This window comes from Schistocerca piceifrons, chromosome 1, assembly GCF_021461385.2.
Source record: "Schistocerca piceifrons isolate TAMUIC-IGC-003096 chromosome 1, iqSchPice1.1, whole genome shotgun sequence".
Taxonomy (NCBI): Eukaryota; Metazoa; Arthropoda; class Insecta; order Orthoptera; family Acrididae; genus Schistocerca; species Schistocerca piceifrons.
In genome coordinates this window covers 201,408,901-201,431,194 of record NC_060138.1, presented here as the reverse complement: position 1 = coordinate 201,431,194, position 22,294 = coordinate 201,408,901, and the positions used below count along the sequence as shown (strand labels likewise).

At 42.2% G+C, this 22,294-nt stretch overlaps 1 non-coding gene across 1 annotated transcript; it reads left to right on the top strand.

Annotated features, from left to right (window-relative positions):
• The first annotated feature begins 2,011 nt into the window (after window positions 1-2,011).
• On the top strand, window positions 2,012-2,085 carry Trnat-ugu. The gene has a single exon. It is a non-coding gene; the product is annotated as a tRNA-Thr (tRNA).
• The last annotated feature ends 20,209 nt before the right edge of the window (window positions 2,086-22,294 follow it).

The window sequence follows — 22,294 nt, the reverse complement described above, 5'->3', positions numbered from 1 at the left end:
GGAATGCCAATGCATCCCCTTGTCGCACTCCATTTTTAATTCTCAATGTGTTGGACATCATTTCTCCTATTCTTACACTACCTTGTGTTTCGCCCATTGTCATTCTCACCAGCCTTACCAACTTTCTAGAGATTCTCAGTTCATCTAGAGCTTGATATGACTGCTCTCTGTTTATGCTATCATAAGCTGCTTTGAAATCTATGAAGAGGTGATGCGTGCCAACTCCGTATTCGTTTGTTTCTTCCCAGATTTGTCTTAAGGTGAATATTTGATCTATAGTTGACTTCCCAGGAAGGAATCCGCATTGGTACGGCCCCGTCTCCTTCTGTACACTCGGGAGTATACTGTCGAATAGTATATTAGAGATAATTTTATATCCCAAATTAAGTAGTGTGATCCCTCTGTAATTGCCACACTCCATCTTATCTCCTTTCTTATATATGGGACTTTGTTGGGGCATTTTCTCCTCTTCCCATATTCTGGTGATCATTTTCAGAAGGCTTTGTTCCAGCTCTCTGCCTCCTTGCTTAAACAGTTCTGCTGGAATACCATCTGTCCCTGCTGCCTTGTTGTTTTTCAATTTCTTCATGGCAGTTTTCACTTCTTCTATATATGGTGGGGTAGTGTTGTTTGGATCCTCTTCCCCATTCGTGTCTGTTGGGTTCCCTGGTATAGTTATTCTAGGGTTGAGGAGACTATCAAAATACCTGCGCCATCTTTCGCATATTCCCTTCCCTTCACTTATTATATTCCCTGTATCATCTTTTATTAAACTTGTTTTGCTACCAAAAGGTTTCTGTGCCGCTTTCACCTCTCTATAGAATTTTCTTATTTCATTTTTGCTTCTCATGAGCTCCATTTCTTTGACACTTGCTTTCATCAATTCTCTCTTTTTTCTTTGATGAGTCCTCTTTTCAATCCTCCGTTTTTCTTTGTGTTCTTCTACTATCCTCCTCATACAGTGTGATCGCAGTGTCCTTCTATATGCTTTGTTCTTTCCTTCAGTTACTATTTCGCATTTAGTATCAAACCATGATGGTCTTACTTGATTTTTCCCATTTCCAAGTGTCTCTCTTGCCGATGTCTCCACCGTAGTTTTTATCGCTTCCCACTGATATTCAATACTGTTATATTCTCCAGCGTTTTCCAGAATCCGAGTTATCTTCTCGTGATACTGTTCTCTTGCTTACACTGATTCTAAAGTTGTTATATTATATTTCTGTGCCCTGGGTGGTCTCCTTTCACTGCGTTAGATACCCTTGCCCTCACCGGTGCCCATACCAGAATATATTCTGTATCTATGTTTGGGCCTCTGAGACTCCTCACGTCCGATAGGCCCGATTTGTGTCTCACATCTATCAACACATGGTCGATCTGGTTTACTGTGTTTCCATACGGTGAGTTCCATGTTCCCTTATTAATTTCTTTATGTGGGAACAGTGTTGATCCTATTACCATATTTCTAGATGCTCCGAACAGTATAAGCCTTGATGACTAACTGAAAACCTCAGCTGCCGACAGGTGTTGATGATATACCTCGATGTGGACAGCTGAAAATGTGTGCCCAGACCGGGACTCTAACCCGGAATCTCCTGCTTACATGGCAGACGCTCTATCTATCTGAGCCACCGAGGACACAGATGAATAGCGCGACTGCAGGGACTCATCCCTTGCACGCTTCCCGTGAGACTCACATTCGCCGGCCGAAGTGGCCGTGCGGTTAAAGGCGCTGCAGTCTGGAACCGCAAGACCGCTCCGGTCGCAGGTTCGAATCCTGCCTCGGGCATGGATGTTTGTGATGTCCTTAGGTTAGTTAGGTTTAACTAGTTCTAAGTTCTAGGGGACTAATGACCTCAGCAGTTGAGTCCCATAGTGCTCAGAGCCATTTGAACAATAGACTCACATTCCCAACCGTCCACAATTCTACATATGTATTGTACCTTATAGACATTTGCCCACTCACGGGAAGCGTGCAAGGGATGAATCCCTGCAGTCGCGCTATTCATCTGTGTCCTCGGTGGCTCAGTTGGATAGAGCGTCTGCCATGTAAGCAAGAGATCCCGGGTTCGAGTCCCGGTCGGGGCACAAATTTTCAGCTGTCCACACCGAGGTATATCAACAACACCTGTCGGCAGCTGAGGTTTTCAGTTAGTCATCATTTATTCCAGGGAAAAGCTGCACAGTCATCAACTGTTCTTTCGAGAACAAGTTACTGTCTTCGTATATATAGTATAAGCCTTGTTCCTTCATCATTACTTGTTGCGTGTTTGTTGTGGGGGCCAATTATTGGTCTATAAATCTGTTCTTTCCCCACCTGAGCGTTAAGGTCTCCAGCTATTATTTTAATATCATGCCCTGGCCACTCATCATATACTCTTTCCAAAGATTCATAGAATACTTCTTTCTCTTCTTCGTCCGATTCTTCTGTTGGTGCATGGGCATTAATGATGGATTAGTAAACCCTATTACCAAATGCTATAATTGATGGTGTACAACAAATCCTGTTCCCAGCTGGTGATTTCTTTCACTGCAGCTATAGAATACATTCGCCTCTTTCTTTTCTAAAACTCCACTCCCTGTCCATCTAATTTCTTGTAGTGCTACTATGCTTCAGACTCATTATTTGATCCAGCATTACTTTCAGTGCTCCTGGTCGATATAGGGATCTCACATTCAGAGTACCAATATATAGATCTGATCTACGCCTTATATTTCTCTTCTTCCTAATTTTCCCTCCTTCATTTACTACTTGTATTCCATCCTCTTTGTCCTTTTCCATGCCAGGTCCGTCTTCCTTCATACGTCCGACTCTACTTTGTAGAAGTTTCGCAACGGTTGTTTTTACAGAACAGGCTGTCAACCCTGCGTCCAACCCCTACCAGGGGACGGGTGATTTTTAATCAGGGTTTTCTTCCCTTAACCTTTTGGAGAACCAACTCCCAACTGCAAGGCAGCAGTTATTGTTTTGCTAGTTTTGGTCCGCCCCGGGTATTTTATTTCCCCGGTGTCCACCATATCTGGTGAACATTCTCCAATCTGCCACCTGGGGAGGCGCCCGATGGGAGACTAGCAACTCCACACGGGTAGCCACATCCGTAGCGGAAAATATTGCTCACTCCTCTGCCCTTGTGAGAACAACTTGCAGATCTCTTAGTGAAAATGTTAGGACCACAGGTCCATTGCTGTTTCAGAGCAACGAAATTGGCTCTCAGCTAGCATTAGCCCCGTCAACGTGTAAATTATTTGTGCTTTTTTTTTTTTAAAAAAAGTTGTTGAATATAGCTATTGTGTTTCTGAGTTGTTAGTGCAACCCTTAAGCACATCCGTATCTACTGTATCATAAAATAATAGTTACCTGTGTGTTATAAGAGCACATGTAGTTCTCATTCTGCTAATAGAAATTTTTAGTTTTTGAATCTACATAATCATAACAGTGGAAGGAATGGCTGGCAAGTTACGTTACTAAATTTCTCTTGATCTGTCACATAAATTGTCTTATGTCATTCCTTTCTTTCTTTCAGAAACGAGTCTGGTGCACTAATAAACCAGCTACTTCTGGTGATTTACTTCTGTCCATTGGAGATTTCATTGTTACTAGCAAGGGAACAGAGAGGTGGATTATTAAAAGGGTGTGTACGACACTGAACAACAAGCACAAGAAACAGTTTTGTTAACTATTTTAGTTCTCTGATGTAATTAAATGAAAATAAATTAAACGAATATTTTTATACGGAAATAATTTGTTTTAATTTTCCAATCCTAATTTTGAGGCTTACGGGTTATGGTCTTCTTCTTCGCCAGTACAGTTCTTCCTCCCTTCTCTGGTTCTACTTTTGTTCTCTGGTGCTACTTTTAAAGCATCACCATCTGCAGCCCTGCTAACTCTTTCACATTTGGGATTGGGTATATTTATTCTGAAAACAAAATTGACAATTTTAAGCTCAGATCATTGTAGAAAAGGAGGGGGAACACTGTGTAGGCGTCACATCTCCACTCACTTCCCTTTTCCACCCTGGTTAAACACTGCAGCTAGAGAAGACTGCACAATCTAAAATAATGGATGAAATAGTCACTGTTCCTCAAACATTTAAGGTGAGATACAACAAAAACAGCCTCAACTTTGGACCTACGCCATGGGTAGAATTCTACTCCAGCAGAATAAAAAATAGTATGGTTGCTTGTTCATTGCAAATCATTGCATCTTATTCTTCATTTATGTCCCCAATACAGTTATTAATAATCTTCACATTTTAGAAACAGGAGTTATATATGCCCAAGAACTGCTAAAATGGATGCATAAAGATTGTTTAATAATTCAGCAAAAGTACTTTCTGAAGAACGCCCATTGCTACTGTAATGAATTGATCATTATAAGATGTAAATACGACAGCAAGCTAGTCAGCAATACCTCTCAGAATTGTCAGTAAATCACCCATCTCCAAGAAGTTTTTTGGAGACTGAGAAGACCAGCTATTTCACAAAGCAGACCGAACTTCACAATTGCCACTATATTACACTACTGGCCATTAAAATTGCTACACCAAGAAGAAATGCAGATGATAAACGGGTATTCATTGGATAAATATATTATACTAGAACTGACATGTGATTACATTTTCACGCAATTTGGGTGCATAGATCCTGAGAAATCAGTACCCAGAACAACCACCTCTGGCCGTAATAACGGCCTTGATACGCCTGGGCATTGAGTCAATGAGAGCTTGGATGGCGCGTACAGGTACAGCTGCCTATGCAGCTTCAACACGATACCACAGTTCATCAAGAGTAGTGACGCGTATTGTGACGAGCCATTTACTCGGCCACCATTGACCAGGCGTTCTCAATTGGGGAGAGATCTGGAGAATGTGCTGGCCAGGGCAGCAGTCGAACATATTCTGTATCCAGAAAGGCCCATACAGGACCTGCAACATGCGGTCGTGCATTATTCTGCTGAAATGTAGGGATTCGCAGGGATCGAATGAAGGGTAGAGCCACGAGTCGTAACACATCTGAAATGTAACGTCCACTGTTCAAAGTGCCGTCAATGCGAACAAGAGGTGACTGAGACGTGTAACCGATGGTACCCCATACCATCACGCCGGGTGATACGCCAGTATGGCGATGGCTTCAAATGTGCGTTCACCACGATGTCGCCAAACACGGATGCGACCATAATGATGCTGTAATCAGAACCTGAATTCATCCGTAAAAATGACATTTTGCCACTCGTGCACCCAGGTTCGTCGTTGAGTACACCATCGCAGGCGCTCCTGTCTGTGATGCAGCGTCAAGGGTAACCGCAGCCATAATCTCCGAGCTGATAGTCTATGCTGCTGCAAACGTTGTCGAACTGTTCGTGCAAATGGTTGCTGTCTTGCAAACGTCCCTATCTGCTGACTCAGGGATCGAGATGTTGCTGCACGATCCGTTACAGCCATGCGGATAAGATGGCTGTCATCTCGACTGCTAGTGATACGAGGCCGTTGGGATCCAGCATGGCATTCCGCATTACCCTCCTGAACCCACCGATTCCATATTCTGCTAACAGTCGTTGGATCTCGACCAACGCGAACAGCAATGTCGCGATACGATAAAACGCAATCGCGATAGGCTACAGTCCGACCTTTATCAAAGTCGGAAACGTGATGGTACGCATTTCTCCTCCTTACACGAGGCATCACAACAACGTTTCACCAGGCAACGCCGGTCAACTGCCGTTTGTGTATGAGAAATCGGTTGGAAACTTCCCTCATGTCAGCAGTTTGTAGGTGTCGTCACCGGCGCCAAGCTTGTGTGAATGCTCTGAAAAGCTAATCATTTGCATATCACAGCATCTTCTTCCTATCGGTTAAATTTCGTGTATGTAGCATGTCATCTTCGTGGTGTAGGAATTTTATTGGCTAGTAGTGTAGGTGCCTACTTACAATTCATCATGTACCATACGGCTACGTTTGATGGAATATTTTGTTGCCTAGGAATGTTACATCTGAATCGAACTGAGTGTGCCATCCTTCTTTTGACAACCTTACCACATCGTGTATTTTATTGTACACAACTACAGTCCATGTGTGGGACATCAACAATTTGTAGCCTTTGCGACCTCTTCCGATCATAATATTTACGTATTTCTTTCTTCAACAAAAAAGGAAATGGTTCAAATGGCTGTGAGCACTATGGGACTTAACTTCTGAGGTCATCAGTCCACTATAACTTAGAACTACTTAAACCTAACTAACCTAAGGACATCACACACATCTATGTCCGAGGCAGGATTCGAACCTGCGACCGTAGCGGTCGCGCAGTTTCAAGCTGTAGCGCCTAGAACCGGTCGGCCACTCTGGCCGGCAAAAAAGGAAACATCGTGCGTTTTTTGTAGGTGCTCTGTCGTTCTATGGGAATTTTCTTGTGAACTGAAACCTGTATACGTTTCCCCACGCTTTATTCGGAAATTTAGAAAGATCGTTTACTGGTCAAACAACAAATACCTGATCCTTTAACTAATTTCGAGACAGATCGTTACGTTATTCATACAAGTACCTTACAAGCTTAGTTAAGTATTTTGCACTAATGTTTTCACTGCATGAGACCACATCAGTTTTCGTCTCTACTGCACTCTTAAACTCATCGACCAGCCTGTAAGTATGCTCAAGCGAATAATTTTGCGATAAGGGACACTTATCACTCATTTGAGGCACGCTGTTTCTCCAGACGACGTCTAAATAAATATGAAATGATATATACGAAAATACCCAGCTTGCTCTTCAGTCGTTTCTCACCTAACTGGATGGGAATTCCAGGACAACTAGCGGGGGATAAAATGATGTCGTACAATATGCTCCATGTTAGCGCGTGGCTAGCCTATTACTCGATTAGCTATCCCTGGATTTATCCTGAGACTGCACAACTGGCCCTTGTCCCAATCGCCTGTTCGCTTTACATATAAAGGAGGGAGTCGCAGGTGCGTTCCCTGACGCGGGGTTGGGACAGTTGTGTGGAGCGACATTTGTGAGGAGACCCGGCTGAACAGGGACACCAGACATGTAGCGCACCGCAGTTCAGTACTGCTATGGACACCAAACAGGTAGCTCACCGCAGTTCAGTACTTCTGTTGTAAACACGTGGCAAACGCCAAAAGGCGTGCAAAAGAAACGGTCACATAAATTTCTTCTGTTTGCACCGAAGAAGTAGGGCCGCTGTTCAATCAAGGATACGACATCGTCACATCACTGCCGTCACACAGGAGTGCAAAACGATCGCTGCAACGCATCAGGCAAAGATCATGTGATCTACACAAGATCCGACCGATGCTGCAGGAATATTTCTGCAAGAACATCATTTGCTAATGAATGATTGGAGCAAATATTTACTTGCAGATGACGAAGAGGCCAAAATGATAGGATGTTGGTGTTCGCCAGCGAAAGGGGAAACAGATTGCAATTCGTTCTTTGTCGATGGAACGTTCAAAAGCTCCAGAAAGCAGTTTGGGCAGTTACTTATTGTTCATGCCGATATTTCTAGTTCTGAGGAGAAAACCAACACAGTTCCAACCGTGTACGCCTTGCTACCCAATAAAGAGCGAGAAACGTACGACCGCTTTTTCACAGCTGTTAAGAGCAACATACCTGGATGGAATCCTATAGCTATGATGATGGATTTTGGAGCTGCAATCATCCATTTGTTTCCTGATGCAAAGATTTAAGGCTGCAACTACCATTTCAAACAGTGCTTGTAGAGGCAAATGCAGAATTGCGGCCTTGTTATTGCCTACAAGGAAAACGAAGAAATTCGTTTTCACATAAGATTGTGTTCCGGTTCAAATGGTTCAAATGGCTCTGGGCACTATGGGACTTAACATCTGAGGTCATCAGTCCCATAGAACTTAGAACTACTTAAACCTAACTAACCTAAGGACATCACACACATCCATGCCCGAGGCAGGATTCGAACCTGCGACCGTAGCGGTCGCGCGGTTCCAGACTGAAGCGCCTAGAACCGCTCGGGCACCAAGGCCGGCGATTGTGTTCCGCTTTGGCTCACATTCCCCTGGACATGTTAGATGATGGGTGGCTATGCATTCAGGAGAGAACGCCAGATAATGAAAAACGGCAGGATTTTTACGACTATTTTGTTGCACAACGGCTGGATAGTGAAGACATGCCAAGGGATATATGGAACTGCGCAGGAAGGCGTCACCGCACCAACAGTGTTTCAGAAGGATGTAATCGGAGGATAAATACATTAATTTCGAAGGTTCATCCAAACTTTACTCCTTAGTAAAAATTCTCAGAGAGGACGCAGAATATCATGGGCACCAATTTGACCGACTGGTTTTAAATCTAGGTGAGAAAAGATGAAATAAGTCCGCAATTAAGGCAGATGAGATAGTTTCTAAGGCCCTTACAAGACTCCAAGTTGACGGCAGTATAAACTCATTTCTTACTTGCGTGGCCAATGCACAGAAATTACAATGAAAAGGAAATGGCTGAAGCTACAGCAACACTTGTAAATATTGAAAAGGGATTCAGTTCACGCCGATCGCCATATTGTAAAAATTGTAAATAAATAATCATCCTGTAAATATTGTAAATAAATATAATGAGGGACGAAGAGAGACTACCTCCTTGTGGTTTTCCCTAGAAACGTCACAAAGTCGGCTAAAAGTCTCTTGCAAATGGTAAAAGATACACTAAAGAAGTCTGAAAAGTCATAGCTTTTCTAACAATCAGTATTATTGTGTAGAGAATGTTAGAAACAATGTCTGTTTGAGTGGACATTGAATACATTTTGCTTCAAGACATAAATTGCATTCCTTAACGCTAATTGCTAGCAGGACTCACATTAGACCTCAGTACATTTCCCTGCGTGGTATGGGAAAATTGAGATTTATTTCGAAATAATTAAAGAAAAAAGTTTCTACCGAGAACCAAATTCTTTAGTTGGCTCCTCTTAATACATGGTAGGAGGTTGCCACTCCTATGATAGCAGATTTTGGGTGAGGGTTTGAAAGATGGAAAACATTTTCGGTTTCTATAGTTTCTGTAAAATACATCGTTAAATATGAGGTTGAGCGAAAATTATGCCCCATGTAAGAGTAATCACAACAAAAATTCCAATGAAAAAGGCCTTACGCATAACTGTGCTGCAACTAATGGTTGACATGATATCGTGGGGGCAAAATCAGCTCCGATTTCTAATCTGACTAAGGCCACTCTTCCTTGCCCAAAAGAATTCTGAAATAATGTAGCCTGGCTGCACTGGAGGAGTGTGAATGTCCCTCGGCAGCTGCCCGGGCCGGCACAAGCCGAGCGCTCAGCCACACCAAGCGGCAGCAGGTAGTGACCGAGCAGGTAGTGGCGCAGCATTTGCGACACACCCTGTGCCGGTCCCTCAGCATACCGGATTTCTCACAAGTGTCGCTACATCCCCCCTCCCCCTTCCAGGCCTTCAGAACTCAAAAGTTATTTATTTATTAGTACGGCTCTACTGTACTTAGATGAGGTATACACACTTAACACTTGTTCTTAACCAACTTCATTTAACAATAAACGTTAATCTTATAGGATTAAAACACTATCTTTAATAATCTGCAGTTTTTGCTCCCCCTGCAATGAGGAAACTATTAGCTCCAGAAAACACATGAATCGGACCTTTCTTGTAGGATGTCTAATGTAGTTTAATATTGTACTGGGAAACATTTTCACTACTAGCCGCCGTTTTCAAGTTTTTCAAGAAAAACATTAAAAGTGACCTTTAAACGTCCTCCCGCCCTTGCCCCTCAACCATGACGCCACAGGGTAGGAGGTGTCAAGTTGCTCATGACACTCCGCCCTACCACTGTACGAAAATATCCGACGACACGAATTTCATCACCTATTATAACTCTTTTAGTCAGCTTTGACTCGGCTAGTAGAGCGAAATGAAGAACCGCGACATTCAAAAAATGGTGCTCCCACTAGCGAAAAAAGTGTTGCAAATATCACACAATGCGGCATGAAAACTGCTCAGATTTTTTAAGAAGAACATTTGACTATAATTCTTCGTCATCATCATCATCATATTCAGTTTAAGATATTAGCGATGACGCCTGTTCTGTCTTTGCGGGTGAGTCTTATTCACGCCATCTCTACTCCTGGGCGAGACGACACCTTCGGATTCGTTTATAAAGCTGGCAAAATAAATATTATTGTACTAAAATAAAACTAATACAACTAAGCACAATATAATAAAAGGCTCTTCTCTTAACACACAAACAAAAAATTACAAAATTAATTTATTAAAAAATGTTAAGCCTTAACATTGTCATACTGCCCTGGTCTCTCGCACCGATACTTGCCCCTGGGAAGAGACTAACGGAAAACGTCTGGATGCCTCTGTACGACCCCAACACTCTGACTGATCCCATGTTAGATATTCGAGAAATGCAACATACCTGTTGCACACTGTACACTGTTTCTATAACTTCACCCAAGTTTCTCGAGAGAATCACTTCTGTCTCATTGGTAACTAAGTTCCCATAGCATCCCTGTTACACTTACGTATGGTTTACACAGACCTGTTAGGATCCTAGCATCGTGTGAGGAATCGCACGATGTATGCTGTCATTCACAGATACCTGGCAACACACCTGTCTTCGACTCGCCTACCCTGCTACTGATCAGACGTGTTCATTTCATTTAACATCGCTTCTTGGTATAAACCCTCGGCAAACAACTTAACAGCCTCTAGTGTTGACTGTAATCAGATGCTAGCGCCTGATTTCTCCTGTTTGCTGACACAGTTACGAAAATTGAGGTAACAATTGCCACCAACATACTTTATGGATATTGCTTTATTGCTTCCAGCAAGCATTATAAAGCTACATAAATGCCAACTTTAAAATGCGCTCCAGTGTTCTAAATTCATCGTAACTATAACGTGATTCACAACATACCTGTAGTCAAAGTAGATAAATTATAGAAAAAATTGTGAGGGATAACTATAACGTGATTCACAACATATCTGTAGTCAAAGTAGATAAATAAATAAATAAATAAACAAATATTTTGCCCATATTTTCCATCAGGAATAAAAATTAACATAAAATTTAACAAAGGCAAAATTTCCAATTGGAGTACCAAGAAGACAAAATGCAGCATACAGAGTTATCACGTTAACTTTAAGGAAAATATAAATGCTTTTGGGTACAATACTCCAAATAAATCTACCACAATTATACACATTAATGACACAAGAATGTCTTTGACAGCATTGGTGATAATCCATTTATCAAAGTGTAAACAAAGGCCAAAAATTAATGAAGAACTGTAAATTTTCACTCACAACAGAAAACATGGAGAAAATATACTCAATGACAAAGCTTAGACAGTGGCAGTGGACTTTTTAGAAGCTTCTCAAGCATACTAAACGATACATAACAACTTTCAGCGCACTCTAGTTTTTAGAGATAGAAATTATGAAAAACTGAACTCAATGGCCTAACGACCAAGCCGATTCATTAACAAATAAATGTGCTGGAGACTATGTAATAAGTTTTCCTCAACAAGGCTAAATCCATCCGAAAATGTTCTAAAGGTGTATCTGACCGCATATATCTATCTTTTTCGTATCATTGATTCGCAGTTCAAGCAGGTAATGTTCTTTGATTTACAAGCCACTGTAGTTCTACACATGTACGAGCTCTGGACTGTTTAGTTTTTGTTTTATTGTTTGAATCCTATCTAGTAATGTGAATTTGTGTTTAAACGACCCCTGCGTCAAAGTAGTTTGCGTCTGAAAGCCGTGGAGCAGAGCACCAGATTTCCTCGAGGGTGGCTCACGCTTCTGGGAACTGTTAAAAGCTTAGAGAGCAGGCAACATAGCGCTGCTCTGAGGTTGACCTTGGCAGTGGTGGCTGTGATAGGGGGGGATCCACACAGTCAGGCAACACCAGCTTGTCCTCGCTATTCTCTGGCTTCGCCCCCTCCGACACCGAATACCTCGCTCTGGGTTTCTTTGAGCAGCGATCTCTGACTACAAACTGTCTCACCTGCCCGCGCCCGCCATTGGCCATTGAACAGTTTGAAATCGTTGCATAATACGCAGCGCTAGTTCTTTAGTTTTCGTCGTACTTGGAGTGACCACGTGGCGCGCTATTTGCTAACCAAGAAGTATCTTTATGCGCACAGAAGGAAAACTAATAGACAAAATTCTTTTCTCATTCTGTACAAGGTATTCACTACAATTATCAGCTGTAGAAGTGGGTTTAACTCAAGGGACCATTAGCAAGTCGTAAGTCAAGTTAGAGACGGAGCAACGAGTACAAATTGCCGTTTTGCTTCGAATACATAGATTTTGACGGAACTAGAGTTTCAGCAAAATCTGTAGTAACTGTCACTGAGAACAGGGCTGTTGTAGTGATGCATGTGTGAAATTGCTCGGAGGGACAGGAAAACAAACAAATGGATCAGACAAATGATTGCAGTGAAAGACGTGATGATAACTGTAACGGGAATAAAATTAACGTGAACAAGACTTGTAGTCAGACAATTGGGTGTAGGTGGAACAGGGAGAGACACATAACTAAGAATTGAGGCAATGACCTAGTGTCGGGGGAAGGGGGGGGGGGGAAAAACATATATGGCTGACGACCGTAACGTATGTCGAGGGGTTTTTTGTTCAGCAGTGTATGATATGGATGATTATGATGACGAAATGATTGTATTATAATGAATTAATCACACTCACAACGTGTGTTATCATTAAGTATTTGTATCTCTACCGTTTCTCAGAAGGGAGCAGCAGCAGCATCGAAGTTAATCTATTTACGCTTATTGTCTAACATTCTTTCGTCCGTTTCTGAGTGCACGGTAACGAAGTTGAATCGACAGTGACGTGGACAAAGGTGGGGGAAAACACAGAGTTCATAAAAGCTACCATATGAAGAACACCAGTGAAGCATGTTGTCGCAATAAAGCATGACATGTTGTCAAGACCGGTTTAGGGACCAAGCAACACAAGCCGACACTTGGAACGCGAACTAGAGAAGGGTGCGAGAGGCGAGCAACTGTATGATTTCTGAATGAGGACTTATCACAGTTTTTTAGTAGCGGTCGCTTCGGGCGTCAATCTGAGAGGGGCGCCAGGGCTGTGCAAGTGCAAGATTTCTATACAGTGCGTATCACAATTAGTAGCGAAAACTGAAACGGGTATAATAGCACGAGGGAAGAGGGAAGGAGGGGGAGGGGGTGGCAGAGAGAGCGCCCAGTGATACGATGCTTGTGTGGAAAAATGGTCTCGAACGGGCCCTGCATGTTATCAACAGAAAAATAAAAAGATTTTTCATATTAGACAGGTTGTTTGGAAAAAGTATCCTATATTGTTATAGCAGATAGTTTTGGTCAAAACTGAATATAAATGTGCTATAAACATACGAGGCCTGTTCAAAAAATTCAGGTTCGTAATTTCGCGCCAATGGTGTGTTGGAGCGAAATGTGGTTAGGATCCGTGCACACGCCTGTGTTAGTTCTGGTCAAAACTGAACATAAAAATGCTATAAACATACGAGGCCTGTTCAAAAAATTCAGGAACATTCGTAATTTCGCGCCAATGGTGTGTTGGAGCGAAATGCGGTTAGGATCCGTGCACACGCCTGTGTTAGTTCTGGTCAAAACTGAACATAAAAATGCTATAAACATACGAGGCCTGTTCAAAAAATTCAGGAACATTCGTAATTTCGCGCCAATAGTGTGTTGGAGCGAAATGTGGTTAGGATCCGTGCACACGCCTGTGATAGTTCTGGTCAAAACTGAACATAAAAATGCTATAAACATAAGAGGCCTGTTCAAAAAATTCAGGAACATTCGTAATTTCGCGCCAATGGTGTGTTGGAGTGAAATGCGGTTAGGATCCGTGCACACGCCTGTGTTAGTTCTGGTCAAAACTGAACATAAAAATGCTATAAACATACGAGGCCTGTTCAAAAAATTCAGGAACATTCGTAATTTCGCGCCAATGGTGTGTTGGAGCGAAATGGGGTTAGGATCACCGTGCGCACGCCTGTGTTTAATCTGCAACTGCCGAAAGTCTAATTGTTGTATGTCTGTGCTGTATCAAGTAGAACGTTGTGTCGCGCAGTTTCGAATTTCGAGATGGCAGAGTTCGAGGAGCAAAGCGTCTACATAAAATTTGGCTTGAAACTAAAGAAAATCTTTACGGAGACACACCAAACGACACAGGAAGCGTACCGTGATGAGTGCTTCAGTCGTACTCGGTGTTATGAATGGTTAACACTGCTTAAAAATGGCCGGACGGAACTTAAAGATGACCGTTCGACGTCAACCGCCGACGCTTATGTCAGAAACAACGAAACTGAGCGTGCCAATCGAGGATTGGCTGTCCGAGATATTGCGGAAGAATGTGACACTTCAGTTGGATCATGTCATGAAATCCTGACACACAATCTTTGAGCCGGCCGAAGTAGCCGTGCGGTTCTAGGCGCTGCACTCTGGAACCGCGAGACTGCTACGATCGCAGGTTCGAATCCTGCCTCGGGTGTGGATGTGTGTGATGTCCTTAGGTCAGTTAGGTTTAACTAGTTCTATGTTCTAGGGGACTAATGACCTCAGAAGTTGAGTCCCATAGTGCTCAGAGCCATTTGAACCATTTTTTTTGAATGTTGGAATGCAAAATGTTGCCGCCAAGTTCGTCTCATGGCTCAGGAGTCAAGACCAGAAAGATTTTTGCCTGGTAATCTATGAAGAGCTTTTGGACAGCCTAAATGAGAACGAGATGTTCCTTAAGAGAATCATAACTGGTGATGAGACGCGGGTCTACGGTTATGATTTTGAGACCAAGGTTCAGTCTACGCAACGGGCTGGCAAAAGTTCTCTAAGACCAAAAAAATAGCTCGACAGGCCATGTCAAATGTCAAAACCATACCGATAGTTTTCTTTGACTTTAAAGGATTAGTTCTTTGTGAATGCGTGCCATAGGGGCAAAGTGTTAATCGATGGTACTATCGGGACGTGTTGCGACGTCTGCGAGAAAAAGTGAGAAGGAAAAAATGGAAATGAGCGTTTGGCGCCATTGGCCTTACGGGCAGGTCCGGCCGCCTTGGTGCAGGTCTTATTACATTCGACGCCACATAGGAAAGCCTGCACGCCGGATGGGGATGAAATGATGGTGAAACGCAACACCCAGTCCCTGAGTGGAGAGAATCCCCGACCCTGCCGGGAAATGAACCCGGGCCCGTAGGACGGCAATCCGCCATGCTGACCACTTTTTTTTTTTGTTCGATATAATTTGTTGCGTTTGGTCTGGGCGGACGTCTCAAGACATCCGTTCAAGTTGATCGATGTTTCCTTGACTCAGTTTTTTTATATATTTTTTTATTACAGAGAGCACGCAGCTCTCTGACAGAATACGCTGAGCTAACGTGCCCGTTTCTTTTCTTTCTTTTTTTTTTATTCGTTGTTGATCGTTGTATTTGCTCGTTGCGGCCGTCACATGACATCTGTTCAGGTTCGTTGTTGATCCTTTCACTCAGTTTTTTATTACAGAGGCCAACCAGCTCTCTGGCCGAACACGCTGAGCTACCGTGCCGGCTCCACTCAGCTATCGTGGCGGACAGTGAGGAAATGTGGCGAGACAATTCATGGTTCTTGCGCCACGATAATGCACCCGCACATTCGTCCCTGTTGGTGCGTGACTTTGTAAGTAGGCTGTTTAGGTTTTTATGTTGGTAACGCCACCTAGCGCTCGTGTGCATTTGATTTCTTTGTTATTGTAATTATGCAAAATTTTTTCAAATATGTATTGGCCACTGGCCAAAACAATTTGTAAAATTTTTTGTGGGGAGCATGAGGGCTATGTAGGTAGGCTGTTTATGTTTTTAAGTTGGTAACGTCACCTAGCGCTCTGTATGAAAATCACTGGCTGTGCTGTGTGCAGTCTGTGGCTGGTGGGCATTGTTGAAATAGTTGCTATTAGTAGTGTTGGGCAGTTGGCTGTTAACAGCGCGCAGTGTTGCGCAGTTGGAGGTGAGCCGCCAGCAGTGGTGGATGTGGGGAGAGAAATGGCGGAGTTTTGAGAGCGGATATATATATATATACCCTAGCCGAGCCTCAGGTACAGGGCGGGTCGCAGGTGGCGGATAGCGAACGATCCATCAGATATGGTGGACAGCTGCGAATAAGGGGAAACCCAAATAAGCAGTCCCCAACCGAGGCGGCAGCATCACGAGGGTGTGGGAGGGTGACTTTTGGCAAGGGTCACACTCATTCAAAAACCACAGAACCCGAAGACGTTGCTGTGTCATGGCGAGTAAGTGCCGCCATTACAATAAGCACTGTCAACACCCAAATCCAGGACGCGTCTGAAGTGGGAACCATCGGCACCCTGGTCAGCGTCTGTTCACACAATGTGCGGCTGGTCATAATGCGCCAGGAACTAACAATCCCTGGTTCTAAACACCCAGTGGAAACACTGGACCAACTTGATTACAAGCAAGTATGACTCGTGCAAGTAATAACAACATTACCCCAGGTGGTAACCAATCCACCCATCAACAGATGGCAACCAGGAATTCGGATTCTGGGGAACCTGGACTTACACGATTACATCAGAGAAAGTCGGAGCTCTCTGGCAAACTTCCACTTAAAACACCTACATACATTGGAACCTTTAACAAAAATACATTAATCCAACCAGGAAAACTTCTAAACCTTACAACAGAACTTGAAAAGCAAAAGATAGTAATACTAGCTTTACAGGAGACACGTTTTACAGATGAAGAAACATCAGATTATGGCAACTATCGCATCTTTAAGAGCAAGACGGATAAACGAATCGGAAGAGGAGCCCCCCATCTCGGGATGGCGTTTATCATACACAAGAGCGTGCTCAGCTCCATCAAGGAAGTTACTCCCGTAAATAATAGGATAATGACGATGCGCTTACAATGTGCCAACAAAACATACACAATGGTTAATGTTCATGCTCCCACAAACAGAGACAACAAGAAAAACTCCATAGAAACAGAAAAGTTCTGGGAAAATTTGGAGAATATAATGGCCAAGATTCCAAAAGATGATACAAAAGTTCTACTCGGCGATTTTAATGCCCAAATTGGTAGAGAGAAAATCCACCAAAAAACCGTAGGCAAATATCCTGCACATAAATTTACCAATAAAAATGGTACAAGGCTCGTCGAACTATGTAAGCAGAATAACCTGAAGATAATGTCAACATCTCTAAGAAAATGTCCAAGAAAACAAAAGACATGGAGATCTCCTATACAAAAAATTGGCGAGTTTCAAATAGATCATGTGGCGATTTCATACCCAGTACAAAAAGAAATTTACGACGTCCAAGTACGCAGAGGAGCAAACATTGATTCAGACCATTACCTAACTAGAATTAAAATCAAGTTTACAGCACGAAGAAGTCATCAGAAGAAAACAGAAATACAGAAATATGACACCAAGAAGATTAAAGAATCTAAAGTAAAAGAAGAATGGGAGAAGGAAAAGGCAAACACATGGGAAGAATTTCATTCTAAAATCACGCGGATAGCTAAGGAAACTATTCCCTTGAAAAAGATATTCAAACACCCTTGGTGGGATTCAGACTGTGAAAATGCATTGGAAAGGAGAAAAAAGGCATTTCAAGAATATAACAGTAAAAAATCACAAGAAAGTCTACATTTATTTAACGAGGTTAGAAAACAGGTTTCAAAATCTATTAGGCAAGCAAAAAGAAAGTACACAAAGGCACAACTGGATGCCATAGAAGAAAATTTCCAAAACTATAATACAAGAGACTTCTACAGAACTTTCGCAGATAAAATACGAGGATATATCCCTCAAAATTTATGTTTCAGAAAACCAGATGGTAAATTAGCCCTAACAAACCAGGAAAACTGTCAAGTATTGGCTCAATATTTTTCTAACCTACTAAATTGCCCAGAACCTAGTTTAAGGTTTCCCAAAGAAATCAGTGCCAACGCTCAACCGGATTCATTACCACCAACACAGGAAGAAATCAAATGTCACATTAAAAACTTAAAAAATAATAGAACATCTGGCGAAGATGGCATTGTTGCAGAGCTATTAAAAAACCTAGGACCAAAGACGTTGCAAGAGCTCACAAAAATAATAACAAAAATATGGGAAACAGAAAAATTACCAGAGGATTGGAAATGTGCCCTTATTCACCCGTTACATAAAAAAGGTGACAGAACAAATGTCAATAACTACAGGGGAATCTCACTTTTACAAGTCACCTACAAAATTCTCTCAACATGCCTGCTGAAAAGAACACAAGAGCAGCTGGAACGCCAAATTGGTGATTATCAAGCAGGCTTCCGCCCCGGTCGCTCATGCATAGAACAAATATTTAATTTAAAGACAATATTAAAACACAAAGCAATTAGAAATGCCCCCATAATTTGTACATTTGTAGATTTTAAGAAAGCCTATGACTCAATTGACCGGCAATCTTTGTTTAACATTTTAGAGGAACTTGGACTTGACTCCAAAACACTAAGGCTTATCAAAGAATCACTGACAGACACTGTATCTAAAGTTAAATTCAGGGGAGAAATCTCTGAACCTTTTCTCATAAAAACTGGAGTACGTCAAGGTGACGGGCTATCTCCACTTCTGTTTAATATAGTCCTGGATAAAGTCATTAAGGAATGGGAAAAAGAATTAAAAAATCAATCCTACTGGAAACCAATCCATCTTGGTAGAACCAAAGACAACGTGGAGATATCTTGTTTAGCATTCGCGGACGACTTGGCCGTACTTGCAGATGATGAAGAAATCGCCACCAAACAAATAGAGATCCTTAAGGAATGCGCGGATAAAGTAGGTTTACAAATTTCGTTTCAAAAGACAGAATTTTTCTGTACGAAATTCCATATACACAGTTTGAACACAAAATATGGAAAAATAAATAGAGTAAAACATTTTAAATACCTAGGTGAAATTTTGGAGCCAACCGGAGGAGAGAAAGTTGCACAGAAGATCAGACAACAGAAAATGAAGAGAGCATATGGTATGACACATGAAATATACAATAAAAAATGCATCTCCTCGAACACAAAAAATCAGACACTACTGCGCAGTAATTAAGTCAGCAGCACTATATGCTAGTGAAACGCTCACACTCCACACAAAATGTGATTTAGAAAAAATACTAAAAGAAGAACGCAAAATTATGAGAAAGATTTTAGGTCCAAAATTAACAGAAGAAGGATACCGGATACAATCAAGAAGAACCACAGAAACTATATCAAACCTGGCAGCAGATATAAGAAGGCGAAGATTAAAATTTTATGGACATGTCACTAGACTTCCCCCCACACGACTCACCAACAGAATTCTCACTTACATAGAAAAAGTCAAATCAACAACACCATGGATTAGCCAAGTAAAATTAGATTTACAAAAAGCAAATATTGAACTTAAAGATGTCAAAGATAGAAAAACTTTTAGAAATAAGGTGGAAAAGTGGATTGTATTGTCGGAGAAGGAAGCACTAAAGAGACCAGGAACAAAATGGACAGAAGAAAGAAAAAGAAAACATGGAGAACGAATGAAAGAAGTATGGAAGAAACGACGTCAGAAAGCTTTGCGTGATCCTTCTGGGTCCATTCGCGATAAGTAAGTATATATATATATATATATATATATATATATATATATATATATATATATAATGACTTTTGAACACTGTTAAGGTAAATACATTGTTTGTTCTCTATCAAAATCTGTCATTTGCTAACTATGCCTATCAGTAGTTAGTGCCTTCAGTAGTTAGAATCTTTTATTTAGCTGGCAGTAGTGGCGCTCGCTGTACTGCAGTAGTTCGAGTAACGAAGATTTTTGTGAGGTAAGTGATTCATGAAATGTATAAGTTATTGTTAGTCAGGGCCATTCTTTTGTAGGGATTATTGAAAGTCAGATTGCATTGCGCTAAAAATATTGTGTGTCAGCTTAGTGTTGATCAGAATAGGTAAAGAGCGAAATGTCTGAGTACGTTCAGTTCCGCTCAGCTGTTTGAAAATCAAATAATGTAAGAGGTTTATCAGCACAGTCAATCATTAATTTTTCTAAGGGGACGTTTCAACTTTTGCACAAAACACGAAATCAATGTTCTGCCTCATCCTCCGTATTCAGCAGACCTGACACGTAAGGACTTCTTTTATTTCCAAAGTTGAAAACCCCGTTGAAAGAACGAAGATTTCCAACGATAGATGAGAAGAAAGAAAATTCGCAGACGGCGCTTCGCATAATAAAGCAAGAGGGGTATCAAGAGTGCTTCCGGAAGTGGAAACGGTTTGGGAACGATGTATCAATTGTGGAGAAGAGTATTTAGGAGACCATGCACAATGGTAAGAGCACGGACTGTGTGCGGCGAAGAACTTGCGAGTAACGAAAAGTTCCAGGCCGTAACGAAACGGTACTCCGTGTCTCGTGGAATACTCGTTACCCGGTAACGAATACATCTACAGCCATACTCCGCAAGCCACCTGACAGTGTGTGGCGGAGGGTACCTTGAGTACCTCTATCGGTTCTCCCTTCTACTCCAGTCTCGTATTGTTCGTGGAAAGAAGGATTGTCGGTATGCCTCGGTGTGGGCTCTAATCTCTCTGATTTTATCCTCATGGTCTCTTCGCGAGATATACGTAGGAGGGAGCAATGTACTGCTTGACTCCTAAGTGAAGGTTTGTTCTCGAAAGTTCAACAAATGCCCGTACCGAGCTACTGAGTGTCTCTCCTGCAGAGTCTTCCACTGGAGTTTATCTATCATCTCCGTAACGCTTTCGCGATGCTCTCCGTTGGATCTTCTCTATCTCTTCTATCAACCCTATCTGTTACGGATCCCACACTGCTGAGCAGTATTCAAGCAGTAGGCGAACAAGTGTACTGTAACCTACTTCCTTTGTTTTCAGATTGCATTTCCTTAGGATTCTTCCAATGAATCTCATTCTGCTATCTGCTTTACCGACGATCAACTTTATATGATCATTCCATTTTAAATGACTCCTAATGCGTACTCCCAGATAATTTATGGCATTAACTGCTTCCAGTTGCTGACCTGCTATATTGTAGCTAAATGATAAGGGATCTTTGTCTCTATGTATTCGCAGCACATTACGCTTGTCTATATTGAGATTCAACTGCCATTCCCTACACCATGCGTCAATTCGCTGCAGATCCTGCTGCATTTCAGTACAATTTTCCATTGTTACAGCCTCTCGATGTACCACAGCATGTGAGTGGCGTTCCTCCTGTTGTGAAGCAACGAGCGCGCGAGCGGCTGAGTCACAGCTAGCAGCTAGCTCTGTGAGATCGTAGGAGCGGAGCGGGCCGAGGGCTAACGAGCTCAATAGCTGGCGATTGGCGCGGTCGGTTCGCCGCTGCGCTACCAGACACCGCTGTCTGGGCGAAGGACACCGCGGCAAGAGATCCAGGGCACGGCAAACACTGCACGGAGTCGACTGCAAACTCGCTGAGCCTGGCAGCGCCGAGCAAACACACTCTATCACCGAGTGTCACGCGTCACAGTAGCTGACGAGCCACTTGCATGAATTCTCTGATTTCTTCTTCGTTCAAATCTACTATATGTCGGTAAGCATGCAACAGCATGCGTATCTAATACATTCCAAAACGCCACTCATAAAAACAGGATTTTCCGGTGCACATACCTCGGTGATAAAAACGTAGGGTCTGAATGGTCCTTCGGCTAGGGACGATTTGTAGACCCAGCGGGAGGATCGTCTTAGTCTCACTATCCTACAGTTCAAAGTATGAATATTACACATTTCCTCCTGCTTAGGCAAATCAGACGAAGGTTGGTTCTTTTTGCAGTAAAGGAAACAAAAGAAAAATTCGGAGTAGGTATTAAAGTCCATGGAGAAGAAATAAAAACCTTAAGGTTTGCTGATGACATTGTAATTCTGTCAGAGACAGCAAAGGACTTGCAAGAGCAGTTGAACGGAATGGATAGTGTCTTGAAAAGGAGGATATAAGATGAACATCAACAAAAGCAAAACAAGGATAATGGAATGTAGTCGAATTAAGTCGGGTGATGCTGAGGGAATTAGATGAGGAAATGAGACACAAAGTAGTAAAGGAGTTTTGCTATTTGGGGACCAAAATAATTGATAGTAGAGAGGATATAAAATGTAGACTGGCAATGGAAAGGAAAGCGTTTCTGAAGAAGAGAAATTTGTTAACATCGAATATAGATTTAAGTGTCAGGAAGTCGTTTCTGAAAGTATTTGTATGGAGTGTAGCCATGTATGGAA